Raw genomic sequence first — 26,084 nt, 5'->3', positions numbered from 1 at the left:
GCTGGGGATGCTGAGACGTGCCTGACAAGTCAATAGGTTTCAGAACAACCCGATTCCACCCATAAATATTTTTAGCTGCTCAAGTTCTTTCCCAATTCCATCCTTACCGACGAGGACCAACGTGTAGATGCAGCTACTGGTGGGGACACTAACAGTGCAAAGACAGGTAGATCTGCTGTAAGTCTCATCTGACATTTCCATTAAAATGCTTACTGAGTTTCAAGCATCTGGGCTCCTACTCCTTTGGCAGAACTATCATGTGTAATCTAAATATGCAAAACGGGGGAAAACACATTCTCTTTATATAATAAAGTATTCAAAAATCTATGCTAAGTGGTAGGGAATAAATGTGAGTCAGAAAGGGTCATGTGTGAACGGGGATGGGGGCATGTAAACTGAGAAGTGCCCTAAAGTGTTAAAGGGCTTATGCTAGAAGTTTATCCAGTGCACACTGAGGACGCAAGCAGGGAATGGTCCATTTTGCTTAGGGCCTGTGATCAGGAAAGATTATATGAAATGACATCTGAGATTTGTCTTGAAAGACAAGTAGATTTTTGGTTGATGATGGGGTAGTGAACACTGTGCTCAGGAGAGACAAATCATGTGGAAAGACAAAGCAGAGAAATAGCAGAATTCATCAGGGGATCTGGAAGTCGCTTTGCATAGGCAAAGTAAAAGGGGTAGGAAGCACAGGGAGAAATAAAATAGAAACATGGGGCAAGATCACGAAGGGCCTTGCAGACCAGGTGAAGGCGTTTGGCTGCTGTTCTATAGGCAAACGGGAGTCATGGAAAAATTTTAACACCACAGAGACTCATAATCAGATTCTAGTTATAGAAAGATCAACCTGGAAGCCATATTGAGGAAGGATATGAGGGGTTGACCCAGGAAGACAACTCACTCTCCTGCTTAAAATCTTCCAAGAGACTAATATAAAATCCAGCTTTCTCATCATCACCCAGAAGTGCCTCTCCTGCTTCTCCACGCCATCACGTATCACTGCCTTCTCAGGGGAATACTCAAAAGGCCACAGGGTCGTTTGTCAGCTTCTCAGACATGGTGAGTTCCTTCTACCTCAGGACCTTTGCATTTATTTGCTGTTTCTCTTGCGTAGAGTGCTTGTCCTTGGCTCTCCCTGTGACTCCTTCTCAACTATGAAGTCTCAGTTGTAATCTCACCTTCTTCAAGAGGACACTTATGTCCTTCCGATCTCTTCAATATATTGTAAACATGTGATTCTTTTGCTTGTTTAATCATTCTCTTTTATCCTCTGAAATATCCTTATGAGGGAAGGGGTCATCCTTATCTTTTTCACCAACATGTCCCTAGGCCCTGAATGAATGAATGAATGAATGAATGAATGATACATCAAACAAGAGATGACAAGGGCCTGAATTAAGGCTGCAAATGGGGAAGAGGGGATGGACTAGAGATGTGAAGCTTGAGAAATGATCTGGCTTGATGACTAAATGGGTGTGGGTGGTGAGAGAGGGAGGAGTAAGAGTGAATTTTAGGTTTCTGGCTTGGGCAACCAAGTGGATGGTTATCCTTTATAGAGACAGGGAATGAGGGAGAGAGATTTATGAGGCATACTCAATGAGGTCAGTTGTATATATTAAGTTTGGGACATTCAGAGGTAGGAGACCAGGAGGCAATTAGCTATGGAAATCTAGAGTGAAAGAGAAAGGTCCAAGCTACAGATACATATTTAGGAGTTGTCAACACATATGGTCATTGAAGTCAAAGGAAAGACATCAGTTAAACTGGGGAAGGAAAAGGTATGGGTGTGAATTGGAGAAGCGAGACGAGGGTTGGTTCTTCCTGAGGACGTGTCTCCATGTGGGGCCTTCCCCGGGACTTCATGGGGATGGTGCCCCACTGCTGGCTGTGCACGCACCCATGAGGCCAAAACTCAAGAAAGAGTTTCCAGAGGGCCACGTGAGACACTCTTTCCCTTGCCTGTCCTCTCTGAGAAAAGAACAAAAGGTTTCAGTCACTCAGTGGGCCGACAAAGGAATGGAGTACAGATCAGTATTTTACCTGCTGCTTTGAGCATTTGGGCAGGAATTTATTGATGTACTATGTGCACTTGAGACCCAGAACCAAATCCTCGGTCTAAACAATACAGTATGTTTCTTTCTGAAGTCTACTTTGTGGGAGTACATTCTGTTGAAGTGTATAGGCCCATTTGTATAATTCTCTCTTTTACCTGTTTGTTATACCTTATATATACCTTATAAATGTTATACCTTATATATACAGTATATGTAAGTTATATCTCAAATAATAGTTTAAACCCATTAACAAAGAAAGGAGAATATAAACAATAATTTTCTAAAAATAATACTATAATCGGCTTTTTTTCCTTTTAGGGTTTTATTTGTTTGTTGGTTGGTTTGTTTTCTCCATAAGCTTTTCTGTTTTTTCCTGTGTGGGGACTTCATTCTCTCAGAGCAACTTTCTCCACCAGCCATAGGTTGTCTCACACCCAACTTTGACACACACAAGAGGCGCTGGATTTATTTTCCCAGCCCTAAATTGAAATAGCCCAGATAATCTGACTAATTGGCCAGACTTGGGTCACGGACACCAGTCAACTAAAACAGGTGAGTGGGACATCGTGATGGGTTCAAATTAGAGCAGGTCTCCATTTGTGACCAACTGACAGTAACAGGGAGGCAGGGTTACAGAAGAACTTGATAACTTCCCTCTGGAACCAGAGTTGGGGAAGGAGAAGGCACACTTCCCAGAGAGTAATAGTAGGGGGAGGGGGCCTTCTCCAAAGATGAGGTGTTTACAAGTGTTCTGTGCAGACTAAATGCCGTAACCAGTTCTCCATAAATGGTAATTATACAACTGCTTTCCAGATTTCCCTTCCTCCCACCTCAACCCCTCCCAGTCCTGACACCAAATGCTCACTGGCTTTCCCCCCACATAGTTACCAGTGATTCTCTTTGAAATCAGTGCCTCTGATGGAAATAACTTCATTACTATTTTCTGGAATTACTGAGTTTTGCTCAAACCTGTGCAGGTGAACGGCACCTTTTTACCAAAGTCACCTGAAGTGAAATGGGCGGAGATGCTCTTTTCTTCATGAATTATTCCACCTACAGTTTACTTATACATCATTTTACTTCCCTTTTCACATCTGTTGCCTGGCTCGGCCCTCTGCCATCTGGTACTGTCTATTATTCCTCGTTCTCTCCATATTTAACAACCTCTTACCATTCAGGTCATTCTCTTTCCGCAGGGCAGCATGGGGCCCCAGCAGCCTTGTCAGTGTGTCTACTTATTTGTAAACAGTCAGGACTCCCACAATTTTAGCACTAGAAGCACCTCAAGCAGTCAGCTGGTCTAATGCTTTTATCTTATGGGGGGAGACAAGTGAGGCTAAATGATCCTACATGACTTTCCCAAGGCCCCCCAGCATGTTAGTGGCTGAGTACAGTGAAAGTCTTGGTGTTTTCTGGTTCCTAACCCAGTGATGTCTCCAGGAACTGGACAAAGTAACCAGCAAAAAGTAGAAACAGAGAACCACTTAAGCAGTTCCTCAGGCCCCTTGATGAAAACTCCCCATCATCATCCTGCTCTTTTTGTTCTTTTAAAACAAATATGTCTCCATTAGGGACACGTGTACTGCAGGACCTCTCACCAAGATGGGACAGGCCTCCCCTGCTTGCTCAGCTGGTAGTTAAGAAGCCCCTGTCACACGCAGTGGGGAATGCAAGCACAACAAACAAAACCAAACAAACAAACAAACAAAAAACATATTAGTTATGGTCTATACCATCAGACAGTTTTCAACTGGTTTGGAGAGAAAAGCCAAAATATTCAATCAGGTTTAGAATATAAGGACTTTCAGAGAGCAGAGCATGATGTTATCAAATGGTCAAACAGGTGGTAGAGACTAGGCTTCCCAATACTGCCGTTACTCTTGGCATCTTATCATCATCTTATATAAAAGAAAATGTAATAAAAACTTCCCCCAAGCTCCATAAAGCTGTCCCCAAATCTCCTCCAGTTTACTCTAGTTGTTGAATAAATAGTATAATTATTGTGGGAAAGGGGTAGATATCTAGTACGAAGAGTTTGAAGGACGAGAAGAGAGACTCCACCGACTGGGCTCTGACTAGCCCCTCACTTAGGGAAAGGTGGAGCCGGGAAACACTGGACCCTCATTTGACATGCAATGAACTGAGATACTTTAGCATGGGAGGGAGGGAACTAGGAGCAGAACTCACAATGCCTGTTTTGTCAAGTTTCAAGTTATCATTATCCAAGCAACAGATGCACACAGTGTAAAAGACCAAATGGTACTGTAAGGCTTGTGACAAAAATAGCTCTTTGCTTCAATTGCTGCCCTCACCTGAGACGTGCTCACTTTAAACTCAGCTGTGTCTTAGCTTTTTACCTTCTTGGTTTCATATACCATGTTTATGCTGCTAGTTTCTGATTTTTCCTTCTATGGACATCTTATTATGGAATATGAGATTTTAAGTCTCTTCCTTCAGGTTACGTGACACTTTTTAAAAATCAAATCAATGGTTAATGTTTACATTAGTATTTATGTAAACATTGTTCAGAGAAGAGCCATGTAGCACATTGTGATCATTTTTTCTTTCCTATATAACTTTTTGTTTTTCTGGGAGTTAATAACTGCCTCGTAATTGTTGTTATTGTTGTTTAATTGGTTTTCTATGTATCTGTCATTAATTCATCTTCCAACTTTATAAATTATAAAATTTTAAGAAGTATGAAATTCTTAATTTTATAATTAAGAATATAATTTTATAATTCATAAGAGTTACGAATATAAAATTCTTCCCAATGCTTTCAAACACATCAGGTGATCTCCCAGTTTTTTCTTTTTTTCTTTGGATATCTCTCAAGATCCAGCAATCCTGAATTTCTCGGTCCTCCAGCTCTGATATGGCCTGCTTTTTCCCTAGGTGGGATGTACAACTATTATTTTGAAACTACTCTTCATCTTCATCCTGAGAATCCCCTCCACTTCTCTTCTGTGTTGGGCCTACACTTTCCAGGGAGCTTCTTAATCTGTCTCCTCCCTTGTTTTAGAGGAACACATCTTCCAGTAGCTTCTTGAGAATGGGTGAGTTTTTTGAGACAATGTATGCCTGAAGAATACCTTTATTCTTTCTTCATGATTGATTTATACTTTGGTTGGGTATAGAAGGATCAATTATAAATCATTTTTCTTTTTCGAGGTTGTTGGAAGGCCTTGATCTCTTTGTGCTTTAAATTCCAGTACTGCTGTTCAGATGTCATTCTGATTCCTTGACATCTCTGAGTAGGACCTATTTCTTTCTTTCTGGAAGCTTTTGGGATCTTCTCTTTATCTCTGAAGTTCTAAAATTTCATAGTGATGTGTCTTGATGTGGGTCTGTTTTTCATTCACTGTGTCGCATACTCATTGGCCCTTTTAATTTGGAAACTGATGTACTTCAGTCTGGGATTCTATTGTGAATCAGTTTCTGTTTTCTCTTTTTGCAACTTTTATTTAGCAGATATTGAGCCTCCTGGGTTTACAGCTAATTGTTTTTATCTTTCCTACTTTCTAACTTTTTGTTTTTCTGTTTTACTTTCTGGTAGATTTCCTCAACTTTATATATTAACCCTCCTGGTAAATTATTTTTTGTCAACAGATTTGTCATCTCCATGAGTTCTTTCTTCTTCTCTTAATGTTCTTTTTCTCTTCAAAAAGCATCCTTTTTTTAAAAAATAACAATTATTAAACAATGAACACAGTATCTTCTTTTACCCAGTATGATAGTAATTTTGTTCTCTCTGTTTCTTCCAAGTTCCCCCCATATACCCCCATCTGTTTGTCTTGGTCTTTTTTTTTTTTAATGTTGGAGGATTTCCTCAAGTGGTTGATGGCCCTTTGATGGAAGGTTCCAGAAACTTGATCCAGGGAACATATTGAGAGAGGGCAAAGACTACACTCTTGACCAGCAAGGGAAATGGGGCGAAGTTGAGGGTGGGACCAGATATTAATTAATTGATGAATTAGTTGAAATATATGTGTCGAGTGTCCACTAAATTCCAAGACTGTCATAGGTAAAGGGGATAAGAAAATGAGTCAGATGTTCAGAATCCAGCAGGGAAGACAAACGGGTAAACAAATACAACATAATGAGATAAGCATTCTTTATGCTCAAAAAACTTTAGTGTCTGCTGTACATCAGATGCTATTCTTGGCACTTTCATTTTATTTATTCCTTACAATAACATTGTGTGTTTCGCATTATTACACCCATTTGAATACAAGGAAACTGCCAAAATAGAGGAACACACAAGTACTATGAAAACTGAGAGGTGAGGCCCTTCTTTGGTGCCTCTTTGGCCAGGTACCGAGGGGCACACTCTCCCTGGCTCCGTGCTCTAGTCTGCAGTACTGGAGGCAGAGCTCTGGCTGGCACAGTAGATCCTGCCTGAAACTGGCTCTGCCTCCTTGGGCATCACCCCTTTTACTTCCTCCCTCCCAACTCCTAATCTAAGGATAGCATCTCAGGTAATAGCAGAGGAAGAAGATAAGTTCCACAGTTAATCAGCAGTGTTTTTAAGCACTGTCTTCAGCATGGAAAGGACAAGAGGAGAGCAAGTCAGGAAAACCTTGAACTACAATCGACTCAAACCACATGAAACTCTTAGGTGTCCAGCCCTTTTTCTCTTTCTCGTTTTTCTTTTTTCCCTTTCATTTTTCTTGTCAAAAACAAAAATTTACCAGAGTATTAAGACAGTAGCTAAGGAATGGCCATTTTGACAGAGTGTGGGCAAGGGGGGGAGGGGGTTGTGGTGGGGGGAGTGAAGTCAAGAGAGATTTTCAGAAAGGCTGATCAGTTGTCCCACAAAGGGAGGTCAAGGGGATCACGTGGTGAGTTAGGGAGAGGGACACACACACACCTCAACTTAATCAGTTTTTAAAACTCTGTCTTTGAAACAGGAACTTGCCTTGGGCCTCCTGAACCGAAGAGCACAGCTCTTGCCTTCTTCCTTCTCGCAGTCACCTTGTCTTTGGACGCTGTCTCCTTCGGGCAGGGAGCCCTGTTCTTCCACTGGCAGGGTAAGTGGAGACTGCAGACCTACAGGGGTGCCTGGGGGCTCCTTTCACTTTAGTTATCCAAGGATTAAGTAGAGAAGGTTCTTTGTGAGGGGAACCCGAACTCCCCATGTATTAAGAAAAGGAGGTGGGGGCGGGGTGCAGAGATTTTGCCAAGTTACAGATGGAGCAGACTAGATCCAGAACGATTCCTAAGGGAGGTCCTCCCACACCCACGGAAGGCCAAAAAAAGGCTTGAAATTAAAATTATTTTTGGTGCCTGGGAGACGAGAGGGGAGTGAGAGAGGGCAGTGGTAGTAAATAGCAACTGAAGGGGAAAGAACAAACAAAAGGCTTGGTAGGTATTTTTCCTAGGGAACAGCTCAGGAGAGCACCAAATATCAGATATGTAGCTATCTGAATAATATTTTTGAATTCAATATCTTGAATAATATTTTTTATTATGCTTCTGTAGGCTAGACTGTAAAGGAGAATATTCACAAATTTTATATTATATAAGTTTGGTTTCTGCCCTGAAAAAAGTGGCTTCTGCCCCTCTCCTTTTTTTAGCCTCTATTTTTGAGATGACAGGACAGAGATGTTTTGCCCACACTGTAACTACATACTGTCGCTGCTCCTCTCAAACCCGTTTCCTTGTCCTGGTTTCCTCCAAAAGCTGTCCTCCTTTCGTGAATGTTGTCCACCCATTTTTTGATGGTTGTTTCTGCGTCAGCTAAGCAGGATGGTAAAAATGTGGGGGGAGAGGTAAAGGACTCTGTGATGAGAGGTGAGAAAGAAATAATTACATGTGAGAATTAGATAGAAGGAGAAATAAAAGACCCTGTTTCCTGTTCCAGTACTTTAGTCTTTCCAGGTCTCAGTTTTTCTCGTCTCTTAAAAAGAATGATTTGGATTAGATAGATAGATACTGGACAGCCATTTGCATTTGAATTTCAGATAAACAGCAAGTAAATAATTAAAAGTCTGACATTACAATTCTGTGTTTTTGAGGTAGTTCTTAAATCATCTTACTCCAGACATATTTAAATAGTAGGTACCCACAGAGTGTAGCGTTTTGAGGGAATCAGTTTCCGAATCTGCCTGAGATGGAGTGAGAGCTGGTTTCACGCTGGGTTTTCTCTGCTCCCACCTCTCCTTTCACACTAGTACTCTCTCACTTCTAAAAAAGGAAAGAAAGGCATTTCCCTTGGTTGTAAAAATCTCCAGGGCCAAGAGAAGGGACAATTAGAAATATTTGTGTTTTGTGTTGAGAAAGCAAAAGCCTTTTAGAGCTGAGATACAAATCATTTCACAAGTTAGGTAGTTTCCAATTTATGGCTTTCCATAAAACTTGGAGAAAAACCTAATTGAGTTGACCACTGATAGATCATTACAATAATTTTTTAAAAATGCACTTTGTTTTTTAGCGTAGTTTTATGTTCACAGCGAAACTGAGCGGAAAGTATAGCACTCCCATATGCTCCCTGCCCCCACACGTGCACAACGTCCCCATAGAATAATTTTTGAAGTAAGATCTGTAAAGAATTGAATGACAGTGCCAAATCCAGCCCTTCTAAAAATCAAATTTAAAATTCCCTGGCAAAGGTGGACTGGATAGAAATCCTCACATAAGGTTTGCATTCATAGGCAATTGAGTCATTCCAGGCCCCCCTCTGAAGCCATAAGTCCAGAAATATGTCCTGATTTTCCTTCTCATCAGCCCTGGACATTGTCATAACAAAACTCCGATAGCCCCATTTACTTATTAATATGAACAAGGTTTCTCAATGCCTACATTCATAAAAATGAGAAATAGGGATGATATTGATGCTAAACCTGATCATTCTTGCAATAAGTAATATTAATTGATGGATAGCTGAACTAATTACATATATATGTAAATATATAAAAATACATTATACTTAAAAATCCATCCTCATCCATCTCATTAAGAAAATAATTTACAATAATATTTTACTGTTTTATGTTTAATGATCAATAATATATATTTATCTTGTTACTAATAATTGTAATGATGACAGTCTCAAAGAATGTTTTAAGACTGGGAGCCTTAAGGTCACAGGATATTTTTTATTTTTTAAATTGTAAAATAAATCTGCTTATGCATTTTTGTCTCAGAAAATATGATAGGTTAATCAAGGAGATGATCAAATAATAAATGATATCATAAAAATATATGACATTTGGGTACACTTCTTTAGGGGAAGTGGAATGTAAATATAGTTCCTGGAGAAAGGGAAGTATTTAACATTCTGACTGTTAAAGAACTGCTTGTTTATTTTGAAAAAGGAATGATGGTGTCAAATTACTGTGGTACTTAGCTTCTGTTGGATACATTTAAAAAGAGTGATATAACAGTTTTATTTTAAAACATTCCATGTTAACAATATGCAGAATATATCATTTGTAACCACTCAAACTTATGATTAAAAGTTATAGATACCAACTTGAAAATGTGCAAAGGTATACCTAGTTTTCCAGCATTGTTTAGGGGGTGTAGTGAAGAAAAGTTTGAAGACCACTGCATTATATCATCCTCTTACTGACATTTCTGCTCGTAATATAGTGCTTGTATTTCCAGATCCTTTGCAACCTTGAACAGTAAAAATTGTAAGCATCATTCTACCTACAATTTCAGAGATTTCCTTATCCAAAGTTCTTTCTCTCTCACCATGCTGCCCATCTACTCTCAACTGGGTGGTAACTACGTGGTTATGGCACAAGGGCTTAAATTGGAGAAACCAGAAATAAATCAGCCCCTAGACCTCACAGCTGAACTATTTCAAGAATATGCAGTTACATTTCAGTGTCTGTGATTTGACTCATGGTGTACTCAGTGACATGTAATTACGAGATGCATTCTAACGGATTTCTACTGAAATGCTTGCTTGTCACCTTCTGAATATAGGGGAGCCACAGCAGGGTTTTATGGTAACTAAGTGAAATGATCTAACCAACCCTGATGTGCACCCTGTCATAGAAAAGTGACTTTCTCACATACCAGCTGAGGTTCTGGTGGAGTTTCTCCAAGTATGAAAACCTTTCTTTTTAAGGAAGGCAGAAAAATGGATGGAAGCAACCATATGCCCAAATGGTAGCAAAAACTGGACGTGGGGGAAGCTATGGGATTGTAGCAGTTGAGGTAGGAGAGGAATGAAGCACTGCTCTTTATATCAGAACTAAAAACTAAATGATAGTTCACCACAATTCAAGTACTGCCAGCCACAATATGAGAGACTGTGGAGTTTGTAAGTGGTGATGCCTTAGTTAATCTTGGGTAAGAAGGATAGGTCTCACCACAAGTGATTTTTAAAAAATAGATAATATCTATTTAAGCACAAAACTCTCACAATATCTTTTGGCTTTAATTTTTTCTTTAAGTACACCTTTTATTTTGAGATCATTATAGATTGACATGCAGTCATGAAATAATTCAGAGAGATGTGTACCCTTTACCCAGTTTCTCCCAATGGTGGCATCTCGTAAACCGTTGTGCAATCATTGACACTGACGCAGCCAAGAAACTGAACAGTTCCATCAGCAGGAGGATGCCTGTCTTGCTCCTGGATAGACACACACTCTTCTCTCTTATCCCACGCCCTTCTCAACCCTTGGCAATCACTCATCTGTTCTTCATTTCCATAATTTTGTCATTTCGAGAATGTTATACAAATGGAATCAATCATACAGTAGGTAACCTTTTGGGACTGGCTTTTTTTTTCACTCAGCATAATTCTCTGAATGTTTATCCCAGTTGTGAATATCAATAGTTTATTCCTTTCTATTGTGGAATAGTATTCCATGGTACAGATCCACTACAGCTTGTTTAACTGTTCGCCAGTTGAAGGACATCTGGGTTGTATTGAGTTTTGGGTATTATCCACAAAGCTGCTACAAACATTCATGTACAGGTTTTTGTGTGGATTTAAGTCTTCATTTCTCTGGGATAAATGCCCAGGAGTGTAATTACTGGGTCTTATGATAGGTGCATGTTTAGTTTTTTAAGACACAGCCAAACTGTTTTCCAGAGGGGCTATATCATCTTACATTCCTACCAGCAATGTACCATCATCCATTTCTCTTCATCCTCACCTGCATAGGACATTGACACTATTTTTTATTTTAGCCATTCTGATTGGTATGCAGTGATAACTCAATGTGGTTTTTCTCATTGAGATACAATATTTTCTTTATCTTTTAAAATTTTCCCCATTTTATTGACATATAACATTGAAATAATTATATAACATATGATATAATATAATTGATATACAACATTGTATTAGTTTGAAGTGTATATGACATAATTTCATATATGTATGTATTGCAGAATGATCACCACAGTAAGTTTAGTTAACATCCATCACTTGACATAGCTATAATTGTTTTTCTGTGATGAGAACTTTTAAGATCTACTCTCTTAGCAACTTTCGAATATACAATACAATATTGTCTGCTATAGTCACCATACTGTACATTACATTCCCAGAACTTATTTATTTTATAGCTGGAAGTTTGTACCTTTAGACCACCTTCACCCGTTTGACCCACCCCCACCCACCTGCATCTGACAACCACCAATCTGTCCCATTTCTAAGAGTTCCTTTTCTTTAAGATTCCATATATAAGTAAGATCATATAATATTTGTCTTTTTCTATGACTTCACGTAGCATAACGCCCTCAAGTTCCATCCATGTTGTCACAAATGGTAGGATTGCCTTCTTTTTATGGCTGAATAATATTCCATATATGTGTGTATATTATTCCATATATAGAGAAAGAGAGGAAGGGAGGGGTTGTGTGTGTGTGGGTGTATGTATATATATATGTACACCCACACCCACACACATATAAATATATTTACATTTAAATATATATATATATATATATATATATATATATATATATATTTACATTTACTTATCCATTCATCCATTAGTGGACAGTTAGGTTGTTTCCATGTCTTGGTTATTGATTTTTTTTTTTTTTTTAGTTTGTAAATGTTTATTTAAAGGTAGTTTTTTTTTTTAAATTAGTTTCAGGTGTACAAAAAATATAATAGTTAGACATTTCACCCCTCACAAAGTGATAACTCCCTTCTCCCAATCTATTTTGGCTATTGTGAATAATGCTGAAATGAACGTGGGGGTGCAGATATTCTCTTTGAGATGATTTTGTTTCCTTTGGATATATATACCCAGAAGTGGAATTGCTGGATTATATGGTAGCTCTGTTTTTAATTTTCTGATGAACCTCCATACTGTTTTCCATAGTGGCTGCACCAATTTACATTCCCACCAACACTGCACAGAGGTTCTCTTTTCTCCACATTCTCACCAACTTATCTCTTATCTTTTTGATAACAGCCATCCTAACACATGTGAGGAATATCTCACTAGGGTTTTAATTTGCATTTCCCTGATGATTAGAGATGTTGAGCCTCTTTTCATGTACCTTTTGACCATTTATATGTCTGATTTGAAAAATGTCTATTCAATTCCTCTGCCCATTTTTAAACCAGATTGTTTATTTTTTTGTTATTGAAGAATGCTGTATATAGTTTGGCTATTAAGCCTTAATCAGATATATGATTTGCAAGTATTTTCTCCCATTCCATAGATTGCCTTTTCATTTTGCTGGTAGTTTCCTTTGCTGTGTAAAAGCTTTTTGGTTTGATGTCGTCCCACTTGTTTAATTTTACTTTTGTTACCTTTGTTGTCAAATCCAAAAATATCATTGTCAAGATCAGTGTCAAGGAGCTTACCCACTCTGTGTTCTTCTAGGCATTTTATGATTTAGGTCTTCAATATTTTTAATTTAAACAGTTTTCTTTTCATAGACTTCATTTGTAAAGTCTTAAAATATAAAAAAGCGTGAGTGAATCCTGAGTCTCCTCTTACCACCTCAGCGGTCATTTCTTCCCTAGAGACCATCACTTTTACCAGCAAACCACATGAAAATTTCCACCTAAAATAAAGGCACTGAACATAGTAAAACACTTTTTCCCAAAAGTCATCACCAGGAATGATGAAGATTGTCTTAAGCACTTATAACCTCTGGGAATGCTTGTCAACTTTTCTTTCCCCTCCTTTGTTGTTGTCAGCTAATCCATTTACTCACACAGGAATGAACTGAAGAAAGTCATTTCCCCTTCCAACCCCTCCCTTCCTCTATCTCCAATAGCTTCTTCATTCTCCTGCTGTTTCTAATCTGCTGAAGGCAAGGAAACCATGTACTTGGACCTTTGGAAATTAGATATTCAATCAGAATCAGAGCCTAAGAAAGGCTCTTCTTAATGCAGGGACTTTAGCTACTCAGAGGTCCTTCCCGTCTCACCTGCTGGATTTGGAGTTCTGTTCCAGAGACTGAAGTTGCTAGAAAGGTAACCTCTAGATCAGGGTCATGTTCCTGTATATGTCTTTTCAGCAAGCCAGGACTGTGACATTTTCTGACATCAGTTGCTGGAAGGTGCATTTGTCTATTTATCCATTTAGATCATTCACAGCATCATAAAGTATTAGGTGGAAGGACAAATTTAGCTTGTTATTGTTTAATTACTAAATCAAGGAGTTAAGCTGGACTGGATTTAATTCTGCAGCCTTTTGTTACACTTAATTTTAATATAGTTTGATAGACATGTGGAGTCATGATACAAATATGATGAAATTTTAAAGAAGATTCCTGAGCAAATTACCTGTCTTCAGTGACTCACAGTGAGTTTCACTAGGTCTCAGGGTTCAAGCTGCTAATCGGGTTTTATATATCTTTTCCAGTGGCAGAAATTTTAATGTGAATGGATACAAAATTGATTATAATTGTCTGAAAAATGTGTCCACAGACTGATAAGTATTTTTAAGTTGAGGATAAAGTTAGTTCTATGTTGTGTTTGTTTTGTTTTGTTTTCATTAAATCACAAAGCAGCTATGAGATCGCTGAGGTAGTTTTAAATTAAAAAAGATTTACTTGTAAAACTAACATTTTTTTCTCTGATCATAATACATGCTTACTGAAGACTAATTGGAAAATTCAGAAATAAAAAGATTTTTTAAAAATCTCCTATAAACCTAGCACTCAGATAATTACATTTTAAGTTCTAGCCTTGCAAACTGAATATTTTTATTACTAAATGCACACACATACACACACACACAAATTGATTTTTGGAGAAGGAAATAATGTTTGGGGGACATTGAGGGAAGAAATATTTGTTCATCCTTACTCTTTTGTCCCTTTTGGACTTTGTACTATGTTCATGCTTTTCCTATTAACAAAATAATGGGAAGACATCAATCTATCTGTCCAAATATTCTTTTTTGCTTTTCTTTGTTCTGTAATAATCAGCTTGTGTGGAGCACCACTGATGTAAAAGTCAACCTACTTCACTGACTACCATAGGAATACACTGGATGGAGTTTATTGTAGCTAACAATTTTGATTATATTCACCCATAAGTATTTACTAATAGTAGCTCCCATGTAGGCTCAGTGGTGAGGAAATTAATTATGTAACTACTTTAGGCAAAAACAAAGTGAAATATACTGCTACAACATGGTGGGGAATTCAAAGCTAAGATATCTACTCATTCTCTGTGATTCCACAGGCCCGGTTCCTCCGATATAACCACAGGGCACCGCTGGGGATGCAGGAATCCTATCAGTGCACTGCATTTATTCCAACAGACGGAAAAACAATGCCATCAACATGAATCAATAGGAATGGTGCATTTAGACAGCAGCTGTTGTTTCTGGGGAGAGGATGTGCACTCAGTTTTGAGGTTTATATTAGTGTCAGGTTTAGCAGGATAGCAGTGTTTTCCAAACTTTGTTACTAAAAAATAATTTGGCATGTGTGTGTCATGTATGTATAATATATATGTATGTGTGTGTATGTGTATCAAAACTACTATAGAATGGGCTTAAGCAACAGAAATTTATTTTCTCACAGTTCTGGAGGCTAGAAGTCTAAAATCAGGTTTCCAACATGATTGGGTTCTGGTGAGAGCTCTCTTGTGTTGCAGATGGCCTCCACGTTGCTGTTTGTTCACAGGGCCTCTCCTCGGTTCCTGTGGATAGAGGGGGAGGTCTTTTCCTCTTATATGGCCCCCAATCCTATCTGATTAGAACCGCACCCTTACGTCCCCATTTAGCCTTAATGACCTCCTAAAAGCCCTATCTTCAAATGCATTCACATTGCCAGTTAGTTCTTTAACATATGATTTTGGAAGGGAGGGACATAATTCAGTACACATACATATTTATATCTTACAATTTTTATATACAGGTGTATCATTTTTATTATACTTTATTTCTGTCCCATACTGCTGTTTCCCTTATCATAGAAACAGAAATTGTCAAAGTTTCTTCCATTCCCCATTTTTCCTATTCTTAAGGCTCTGAGAATTTGAACTGGGTGTTGAGCAGAGACTACTGAACTAGGATTCAGAACTCACAGATTTAACTCATGACTGGTTATGTGATTCTGAGACTGTCTTTCTCTCCTTAAAACCTAAATTGTTCCATGTGTAAAATGAGATTAATAATCTGTAATCCTGTGAAAGTAGGAAGAAAGGATAGTTAATAATTTATCACAGCTCTCTCAAATGAAAGTTTCAAATGAACTGCAAAGAATTTAGTCCAAAGGTAAGATACTGATATTTCAGATTTAACAGAATTTTCATTACATACCATGTTTCCTAAAAATATTAACTCACTCAATCTCAAAAACAATGGTATGAGATAGGTTATCTCTTATCACCACCTTCCCCATTTTATAGAAACACAGAGGAAGAAGTAAAGTAACTGGTCCATGGTTATACAACTAATTAGTGACAGAGTCAGGAGTCAAGTCCTGGCAGCTTAGTGCTAGAGTCCTGTTACTATGTAGTCACTATGAAATTGCTTATTTACTTCTAAATGTGTTACTTCCTTGCTCAAAACCTTCAGTGGCTCTTGATGCCTGAAGTAATAAATACAACTCATTCGCTTAGCAACAAAGACTCTCCAGCTACCTTTCTTTCTTGTTTTGTTCCCGTGAAAATCCTTCCTCTATCCTACCATGTTCCAGCTGAACTGGACCAGTCATACTTCCCTGAATGGATCCCATGGATTCCTGCTTCTCTGCTTTGCCTTTGACCATCTCTTCATCTGGAATCCATCTGTTCTCACCCGTCTGTCTACCTTCTACATTTTACCTTTCCTTCAAGGTCCTTCCAAAGTGCCACCTCTTTCATACATTTTTCTCCTACGCATCTCAACCTCAGCTGGTTGTGATTTCCCACAGAATTTTATCTCTTCTCTCTACATAGATCAGTTTCTGGCTTTTATGATAGTTATTTCTGTATATGGCATATTCCCTCCCCACTAAATGACGGCCTCCTTGAAGGCTGCAATATGCTTTCCCATAGAGCTTTTACATTTTTTAATGAAAAATTTAAATCATTATTGTTCTTTTCTCATAACCAAATGTATGCACACTTATTGAAAAAAATTAAACATTATAAAAATACATCTCTGAGAAAGTGAGATCCACCATTATAGCCCCTCTTCCTCTGCCCTAAGAGAACTGTGGTTAACAGTTTGGAATGCAGTCTTCCAGTTTTTTTAAATGTAATAAACATGTATATTTATATTTACAGAAATGGGATTATACTATACAGACTGCTCTGTACCTTTTTTCTACTTAAAATTTTAATATTTTTCGTATAGAGATGGGTGTCATTCTTTTTTAACAGCTGCATAGTATAAGATTGTATGGACGTATTAGTATTTACCTGTTTGATCCCTTTTTGTTGAGCATGAGAGAGTGAGTCCCAATTTTTCCACCATTATGAACAATGCTGTGGTATCTGTGTATATATTCCATATATACGAAGGTAGGACAATTAAGTTTGTGAACTTTCCACTGTGCACTTACACAGGCACATATATACACACACACACACATATGTATACACACTCCATATATACACACACTCCATATGTACTATATATATTTCCAGATGACTTTCTGTAGGACATATCCTTGGACATGAAATTGCTAGGTGAAATGGAATGGAGATTTTAAGTGATGATAATTATAAAATATGTGGAAGGGCAGGGTCTTGGTTTATGTTTTTTCTGTATTCTTCACAAACTCAGTGACTAAGATGGCAGACTCAGACATCAGGGTGCACAGGTATGTATCAAGGCTTGGTCTCTGTGTCTCAGTCACCTTACCTATAAAATGGGGCAATAAGAGTGTCTTGCTCCCAGTGTTGTAAGACTTAAATGAGATAATGCATGTAAAGCAATTAGCATTTAATTAGCATCTGGAAAATAAGTAAAGGCAAGATACATGGGAGGAAACACGGTAAGAGCTTCAGATAATTGTCGAATGAATAGGACTGAATAGAACAGTAGTAGTTTTTGAGTCATCTTTCTGGAAAAGGACAGTACTTTGCAATTTAAACCAGTAGCAACTATTTATAAAATGACCAGCTAGCATTAGATGTGCAATATGTGGCCTTGGAGCAATTTATCTCTGTGCAAAATTAACTGGCCTGAACCGGGATCAACCGATGACTTTGGCCTCTTCAGTTCCACACTTTCTCCAATAGAACTAACTGGCCTCAGCTGCAGACTGGAACCTTGTATAATGGGTATCTTTAAGGACAGAGAATGATGCAGTTCCCTGGAGGGTGCCCTGGCTCACCACTGAAGGTTATTAGGTTATCCAGTCACCCAGCCATTAACATTGAAAATTGATAGAAAGTGCATAAATAAATGGCTAGAGCAAAAGCCTTTCTGTTTAGATTCTTAGGTTCCGAGCCAGAAGTCTCCATCTTCATGGAAAAGTTTCTATACCAATACTAGGATATTCTGGGGGTAGTCAACCCTGGGTTCTAGAACCAATTCTGCCACTAACTAGCTGCAAAACCTTTGGCACATTAAACCTCATCTTGCACTGGTAAAACGAGGGGACTGAAATAGCTGATGTGAAAGTCCCTTTTTTTTTTTTTTTTTTTACATTCCTTTCTCCACAGGCAGAGTCATATTTTCGGACACCAGGATTGTTTATTGTACTGAAAAAAATTAATGTATAAAGTCAGGGAATGGAAATACTTTCAAGATGTGTCGGTTATGAGTTGGCAAAAGAACTGTAGCAGGGCACGGAATCAGTGGACACTTGCTCTGTGGAGCCCACTATAGGAGGAGGTAGCGGGGAGTCTTCTGAGGAAGCACCTGGAGATCCAGGGGTAAAGGAGTGGAATAAAGGCAGAAAGTGTGGCAGAAAATGGGGCTCCCAGTGAAGTATGAGCATCACCAAAAACGTGCTGATGACCCGCTTTCCAACCCAACGTGTTCTTACCCCCCACCACCAGAGTCATGTTGTACCCGTCTTCTCAGGCCATTTCAAAGTCCACCTCCTTCTTGTGAACTCACCTCTGCCCCACACAGAGACATCTTGCCCTCTAAAGGCTGACAGTACTCGGTCTCTGTGCCATTCATTCCCATGGCTCTTCCAGGAGGAATACAAAGCTGCCTCCACCTTCCAGTGACACGTGTGTTCTCTGAAGGAGACCCAAGGCCATCCGCTCCTCTTTGCCTCCCAGGCATCCAATACAGTAGTGCTCAGGAAATATTTGTGGCTGTGTGATTGAGTGACTCAGGCAGGCCCAACGGGGAGTAGAACTTTATGGGTTTTAATATGAACCATACCATGAAATCTGAGACTTTTACCTCATCGTTCACAGTGGAAATCATCAGTTCCAGTTGGATTTGCTTGGTGCTGGGTGGAATTTTATTCTTTTTCACACTGAAAACCATAATCTAATTTTTAAATTCAAAAACCTTTACATAGCACCTACTTCATTTTCAACAGTAGTCTAAACACTACAAGTGTTAACTCATTTACTCTTCATAACACCCCAGATGTAGAAACTGAGGCACTGAAGGGTTAAGTCACTTGCCCAGGGAATGAAGCTAGTAAGTGGCAGAGCTGGGATTCAAATCCAGGCCATCTGTTCCAGAGAACATGCTCTTCAACATGTTATGCTGCCTGAAATTTATGAGAGGCAAAAATCTTCACCGAGCAGGAAAAAAAGACTGACCTTGACGTATTTATTTCAAAGGAAATGTTTTTTTTTTCTTGTGTCCCCCTTTCTTTCATCATTCAAAGCAAAATGTTCTAAAGCAAACAGCCTTTTTTCACACCTGAGAGAGCAGGGTGCTCATTTTTGCTTTGGCAATCAAAATGGAGGAGGAAACGCGTGTGGTTTCATCACTGGTACTTTCGGGGTGTGTGCTGCACACTGTCCTGTCTTCCTTCTGGCTCATCTGACTCGGGACGCTTGGGGAGGATTTGTTGCCTCAGGTCCTGGAGACTTAACAGTCTGCCTTCCCTGACAATAGTGGGATGAGGACCAGGAGGTGTCACTCCTGCACATCCAGTCCTTGAGTCTCAAGGATCTTCTTTGCCCTCCTCTCCTTCCAAGTCTGGTAGGACTCAGACATGAACTACGTTTGTATCAGAATCCACTGAAAATGCAGCTCACGATCCTACTACATTCCAGGGTGAATCCACTACATTTCTCTGTTCGGATGTTGATTGCCTGACTTTATGTATATTTATATGTCTATCTCCTCACGTGGGACGCTGGCATCAGAACCTGACAGACCTGCCATTGATTAACTGTGGGACCCAGGGCACATTACTTCACGTCTCCGAGTCTCGGTTTCCTCATCGTGAACGGGATGGATACAATAGGGCTGCTGTGTGGCTCAAACTGGATAACGCAGAGGCTACACCAGCACACAGTAGTTCTCTTGGGTTCCTCTTGACAATATTTACTTAATGCATGCTTGTCTGTTTCCCATTTATTTTTCCAGAGCACCCTCCCGCTCTGAAGGCATGAAGGGCGTCTTTGAGCCACACTCTGAAAATGTCCTTATAACCCCCGTTAGAACGTCCGGCCCCACTGGGCGCCTCGGGCACATTCATGGCAACCTGGGAAAATTTGCGCTTCTTCTTTCGACCCTAGCCCTAATCCCGCAGCCCCAGGAAGGCAAGGGCTCAGATTCCGAGGGTGGCCCAGCTGAAGTCGCTGGGTGTGGCTTTGGGAAGAAGAAATGGGGGTAAGGGGGAGCCTGCGTCTGGCTCGCCTTCCTTCTTCGAGGATGCCCTCAGCCCCAGGCCTCTTTCCCGCTCCGGACACCTGCTGCCGGGATCGGGCGTACGAGGCAAGGCCTCGTTCCGCGGCACCGGTCCCACCTGCGCCACAGCAGACGCTGGGGAGGTGGTCCAGGGCCGCCTCCAGGGAGCCCGCCCCGCCTCCTCCGCGCAGCCCGCCGCGCCCGGTCGCGTCCCCTCCCACCCCGCGGCGCCCCGGCACCCCTCTCCTCCCCCAGCGGGCTTGGCGGAGCATTGTACTCACATCCGGGGCTGGGTTTTGCTTTAATGCGAAACGTAATTAACCCGGAAAAAAGAGCCGAGAGACAAGAGAGAAGGAGGGGGCGGGGTGGGGGGAGAAGAGCGAGAGGAGCCAGAGGCACCGAGAGTTTGGCTGCAAGATAAATCCCCGAGAGCGCCGGCCCCGCGGGCCGGAGGGGCGCGTCCCACCCCGATGTAATCCACGCACCCTGTCCGAGCCCCGGCCCCTGCGCAGCGGGGTAAGTTAGGTGCCTTCGCGGGCCGAGGAGCGAAGAGGTGCAGAGGGACACGCGCGGGCAGGCGCGGGCTGGGGGAGCGGGGGCGCGCAGGCAGGCTGGGTGCGCCTGCCCTGGTGGCCGACGACCGAGGTGGAGGTCTCTGAAGCTCCTGGCCGCCCTTCTAGCTCGAGGAAAGCCCGGAGGGTAACCCCTCCTCCAATCTTCTGAGGCGTCCGGGGTGGCCAAGGTCGCCACCGCCAGGGGTCGGGCTGCGGAGTGGGGCCGTAGGGAGGGTGGGGGCGGGTGTTCTGCTGAGCTGCATTTTCTCACGTTTGCAGCGGCGAAACTTCTCTGCGGGTTCTGGCGCGGGGGCAGCGGCCCCTCAACGACTGCCCCGGCTGCGGGTAGGTCTGGAGAGCAGAGAACGTCCAGGCAAGTCCCTTGGGCACAGATTGGGCCGTGGAGACGCATCTCTCTCTTCCCCTATTACCTGATTACAAGACAGGCCTAGTATGCTTCCGTAGGGAGATATCTTCCTTTTCTCTGGGTCCAGCCAGGGCCCTCGGGCTTCTAGAACTCCAGGCTATTGGGGTGACTTGAAGGAAAACTTCTAAAATGCAGGTTCAGTACCAAGTTGGGAAAGCACCTCGAGGGGAGCTGTCTGTCCCTCTCACCAACTTCTTCCTCACCTTACTCACTTCCCTTTTCTGCTCCACTTCTCCAGTTCTGAACTGTTATTTCATCAAATTAAAAAAAAAGAAAAAGAGTAAAAGGAAAAAAAGAGGCCTTGTAGGAAGGAAAAGTGTCCAGGCATGTCCTCCACTTCAGTCTTACACATCTCCTCCCCTAGGCTAGCCCTGCCCCCCAGCCTTACTGTTTAAAGTTTCCTTCCTTCTTGATGAGTGTGGGTTCAAGCTGTGTCTTCCCCTTCTAATTCCTCCCGCCCCTCCTCCATTCTTTCTTAAGGACTCCAATTTTTTTTTTTTTTCCAGAGAGTAAACAGCAGAGAAGGGGGGTGGGGTGGGAAGCATTCTACCAGGGCGCCAGCTGTGGCTCTTGGAGGCACCTCAGCCAGCTGAGTGGTGGTTGCACTTGGGTTGAAGTTCCAAAATTGTAGTCATGTTGTTCTTAATATATCTAAGTCAGTCCCCTTTTTCCTCTTTTCTGGAGCTTCTTCATTTTTCTTTGTTTGGTGGCAAATCTTTCAGAAACAGTAGAGCCAAAGATCTTGAAAGAATGGAAATGTTTGTTTTCTATTTAATTTGCATTCGATTGACATACCATTGGCTATAAGCACATGAAAGGCAGTGATGAGCAAAATGCAGCCTCTGTCTTTAGGGAGCTTCCAGTCTTTAGCTTCCTAGAATACAAAGCTGATTGCTCAAATAGAGATCTGGCATGCTTTGAGAAACCAGAGGAAGCTTTTAAAAAGCATTTTCATCATTTCATATATATTAGCCTTCTCCACTGTGTGCCACTTGAAGGCTGGTGACTTTTGTCATAGTCAAAGTCTAGCTTATAGTCTGGACTGTGTGGTCAATGTGTGACATCCCCTAGGTGCTGAGTAAATGTTGAATGAATGAATGATTGCAAGCACAGGCATTGTTTGCACTTGTCCAAATGGAGGGGAAAAGAGCAATGCCAGCAGTGCCATCAGCCTGCAGAAATTCCGTCCACCATGCTGGTTCATGAGGGTTTACTCTGGATGTTTTCTTTAGACCTAAGTAATCTGCCCTGTTTGTAAGCCCCACTTTTTACAAACTGTGGCATTCCTGGTGAAGTTCTAGCTAGCTGATGATGGGAGCCTTGCTCACTTCACAGATGGGTAACCACTTAGGTATTGACTTGGAAACCACCTGCTTTTTGGTGGAGAGTTTGCAAAACCCTTTCCCTATTGGTGCTTTCTTCTGTCTTCTGTATAAGGAAATAGGGACTGCAAATCCTATTATGTCATTATAGTGAGCTGAACTGTATTTCGCTCGGTGTTTTATTAATAAAATACCAAGGTTAAAATAAATCCTGAAGACATGCAGGTTTTGATTGGTGCCTACCTATGGGAAGATTCTGCAAAAGTGGGGAGGAAGATGCATCAGCCCTCTCAGCCAAATCCTGAGCAGGCCTCCTGCAGGCTTACCAGGGTGGGAGTAGGGGTGGGGGAGGGGTGGGGTGGGGGGTGCTGAAAAGCTCTGGAACACTAGGGAGACCAAAGCGGCAGGAACATGGTCTTCAATGTGCACATCCAACTGGCACTTCATTGATTTCCTGTCTTCTTCATGGGGCAGGTGGACAGGTGGGTGATACCCCTGTTAAAAAGCTGGAATTCCTCAAATTAGATCTTGCTGTGGGCCACAGTGCAGTAATTGTCCCTTCTGATTCCCTGAAACTACTGGGGCGCTACTGATTCTGGTGGGTATAGCCCTAGTGCTTGGAAAAGAGGATCTTGGTGCTGGAACATTGGGCTGCTCTGCCTCTTCTTTCTGCCCACCATGAGCAGTTTGGGTTGCCTTTCAGTTTTCCACCTGTTTTAGTGAGTTGGCTAGGACTCCGGCAATCTAACCTGTTAGGCTTTGCAAGGGAAGGAAGCAGAGCAAGTACTATGGTGTGACAGCCTATGGGAGGAGAAGAATCCTAGCTCTGCCCAATATAAGCCCATCATTGAACCAGGGAATTGGACAGGGTGGGGATAGAGGGCAGCTAAGAAGTAGAAAGGATGGAGTCCCTTCCTTCCTGTTCTGAGGAGGCCTATGCTTGGTGCAATGGGACTATTATAGGGAGACTCCCCATTGACCTTTATTCCAAATCTTGAATTTCTCTGTTCTCCCCTTCTCTGGCCCCTGCTGGTAAGCCCGTCCAATCGTTTGGGCTTTATAACTCACCTTCTTTCTGAAAGCCCCTTCTCTGTCTCAACCCCCATTGGTTGAAGTGATTTGCAGAGGATTAAAGGCTGGATTGGTCTCTCTCACCTTGGAGGTCCCAGCCCTGCTAGTGCAGGAGCTACTGACCCTGCCCAGTGGGGGCAAAAAAGGCTTTCAGCTCTGGGCCTGTAGTGTGCCTTTCTGCCAATAGAGTCTGGCCAGCTGAGATAAAGAGGGTGGGAAGCTAGGTCTTGCATGTCCTTATGCTCCTGAGCAAAACGACAGTTAAAGTGCAAAGGCTAGTACTCTCTGTCCCATCAGCTAGGACCCAGATTTAGCCATTCACTTGCAAAGTGGCTCTCTGCCACTGGGATGCTCCCATGGGCAGAGCTGGAGACAGCTGGATTCTATCAACTTTCAGGGTAGCTGGCCAAGATGGAGTCTGTGGATCTCTTGGATTTTTTTTTTTTAAACCTGGAGAATTTTAGAGATGTAAAATATGATGGTTCTTGGAGTAGAGGCAAGAGTAAGGGAAATTTATGCCTTTCCTTGTGAAGGTTCCCAGTTGTCACGGCCTTTCCATTGAAATATGCTTATTGATATTTGAGGGGTAGAGATGGCCCCTGCAGCAGCCTGCCCTGTATCGAGAAGCTTTGTGGCAGTCATGGTAATCATATACCACTTATTAGGCACCACACACACACACACACACACACACCCACCTTAACAACATTTGCCTAGTGCTTACTCTTTACCAGACATGCTGTTAAGCACTTTTCACAGGTTAATTTCATTTAATCCTCACAGCAACCTTTGAAGTAGGTAGCAATTCTCTCCCGTTTTGCAAATGAGGAAACAGGCCCAGAAGAGTTCAGCAGTCTGTGACTCTAAAACCCCTGCTCTTTCACTTCTCTCTACTGCATAAATGGGTAACTGAAATCAGCACACCGTCGTTCATGGTCATCTTGCAAGAGTTCCATTAAACACCCTCCTGCTGACCACGGTCACCTGCACATCTTCCCTGTCACATCCAGCCCCGCCTCCTTCTCTGAGTGCACATACCTTTAGACAGACACACCAGGCCATTTACACTTTCCTCTGGCACTTCCCAAAAGGCTACTTAGTAGAGAGGAGAAATAATGATTTCTTTTCGTTCTCCTACTGCTCAGGCTTTAGTGGCTGATGCTGTCAAATTACAAATGATGGTTATAGCTCCTGTGCAGCTATTGCTAGGAAGTCTCACAGAGAAACTGAATTCGTTGTGTCTTCTGAGTTGGGGGACTTTGACGATTCTGCAGGGTGGAGATCTCAGTTTTTATAGGCTCTTTATAAACCCGGTGTGGCAGCTCGCCGGCACTGGTGAGCTGTTTGGTGCAGGTGTCTGAGGAGCCTTGAGCCATGCAGGCCTTTGTTTCCTACCCGCTCCAACGACCACAGTTTCTCTGAACATAGAAGGCTACTGTTAAGAGAGGTCATGAATGTTTAAAATATTTTGTTGTTTTTGGCATCTTTCGTGCAGTGGTATCAGTGTTCAGTTGCTCCTGCCATTGCACCCATAGTTTTTCCCTTAAAAATTCCTTGAATGTCTTGCCCTCCATTCAAAGTTCTGGGGTCCCGTGCGGATTGGGCTGTCTGTGTCAAGGAGGTGTCTTTTCTTAACCTCCCCATTCCTGTAGATGTTTGCATTCCTCACCCTGTGCTTCCGTTGGGAACATGTTCTCAGTACATTCCCTTCTCTCTCACATTACTCTCCTGCCTTAGACTACTTGGAATTTGCTCTCATGACATTTTCAAAATGCAGTGATATTATAACAGGAATTGGTTGCTCCCACACTTCCTAAGTTATCGTCTTTGGCCCATTCTCAGCGATGTGTCCTGAAATAGCTATGCTTGTGTTTTGTTGTTGTTCTCGTGGTTTTTATTAGTCCCTTGGCATTGTTGAGGTTCTACAATACACACTTAATGTGTGCTGCAGTTTAAACATAGGTGAGCGCTCTGTCCACATGGCCCGTTCAGTATCTGCACTTAACCTCCACTCCCCAGTTCTGTCTGTTGTATTACAGTCCTCACTGAAACCTGTGATGCCATTTCTGGATAAACTTTCTCCTGTAGAAATTTAGCAATTTCCTATTGGGATCCCTCTGTGCTCACCTAAAGAGACAGGGAGGATGTACTTACTTATTGCATGATCCACTGCATGTCAAAAAAACGCCTTCCGGACTATTTTCTAGGGTAAAATCGCTGAAATTCCCTGTCCTGCCAACAGAGAATAATGTGAAAGAAAAATCTCCAAATTTAAAAAACAAATTTATTAAAAACCTTTTCTTGAGCTGTCAGAGGTTATGGTAGATTATTTCATAGTGGGGCCAATGCCATTTAAGTCTTTATCGCTGTTATCCCTTTCTCTCGTTTTTATATACTTCGAAAGTATCAGAATGGCCCCCCCACGAATCTCCCTTATTTTACTCTATTCTTTCCCGTATTTCCAAACTACATTAGCGATCTTAAAAATCAAGATATCC

At 41.5% G+C, this 26,084-nt stretch overlaps 1 protein-coding gene across 5 annotated transcripts in view; it reads left to right on the top strand.

Annotated features, from left to right (window-relative positions):
- The first annotated feature begins 6,958 nt into the window (after nucleotides 1–6,958).
- The window catches only part of PLEKHA2 (pleckstrin homology domain containing A2), a 69,389-nt gene continuing 50,263 nt past the window's right edge, over nucleotides 6,959–26,084 (top strand). For 2 of the 5 annotated variants that reach the window (XM_074329608.1, XM_019748150.2), the window contains exon 1: nucleotides 20,590–20,728. The gene's annotated coding sequence lies outside the window, so the exon portion shown is untranslated. Of the gene's footprint in view, nucleotides 7,085–20,586; nucleotides 20,729–21,045; nucleotides 21,140–26,084 lie in introns of those variants that run through there. The other 3 variants (XM_019748153.2, XM_019748151.2, XM_019748152.2) reach the window with 3 other exon arrangements.

This window comes from Rhinolophus sinicus, linkage group LG04, assembly GCF_036562045.2.
Source record: "Rhinolophus sinicus isolate RSC01 linkage group LG04, ASM3656204v1, whole genome shotgun sequence".
In the NCBI taxonomy this organism is placed as follows: Eukaryota; Metazoa; Chordata; class Mammalia; order Chiroptera; family Rhinolophidae; genus Rhinolophus; species Rhinolophus sinicus.
This window is presented reverse-complemented; position numbering and strand designations above follow the sequence as displayed.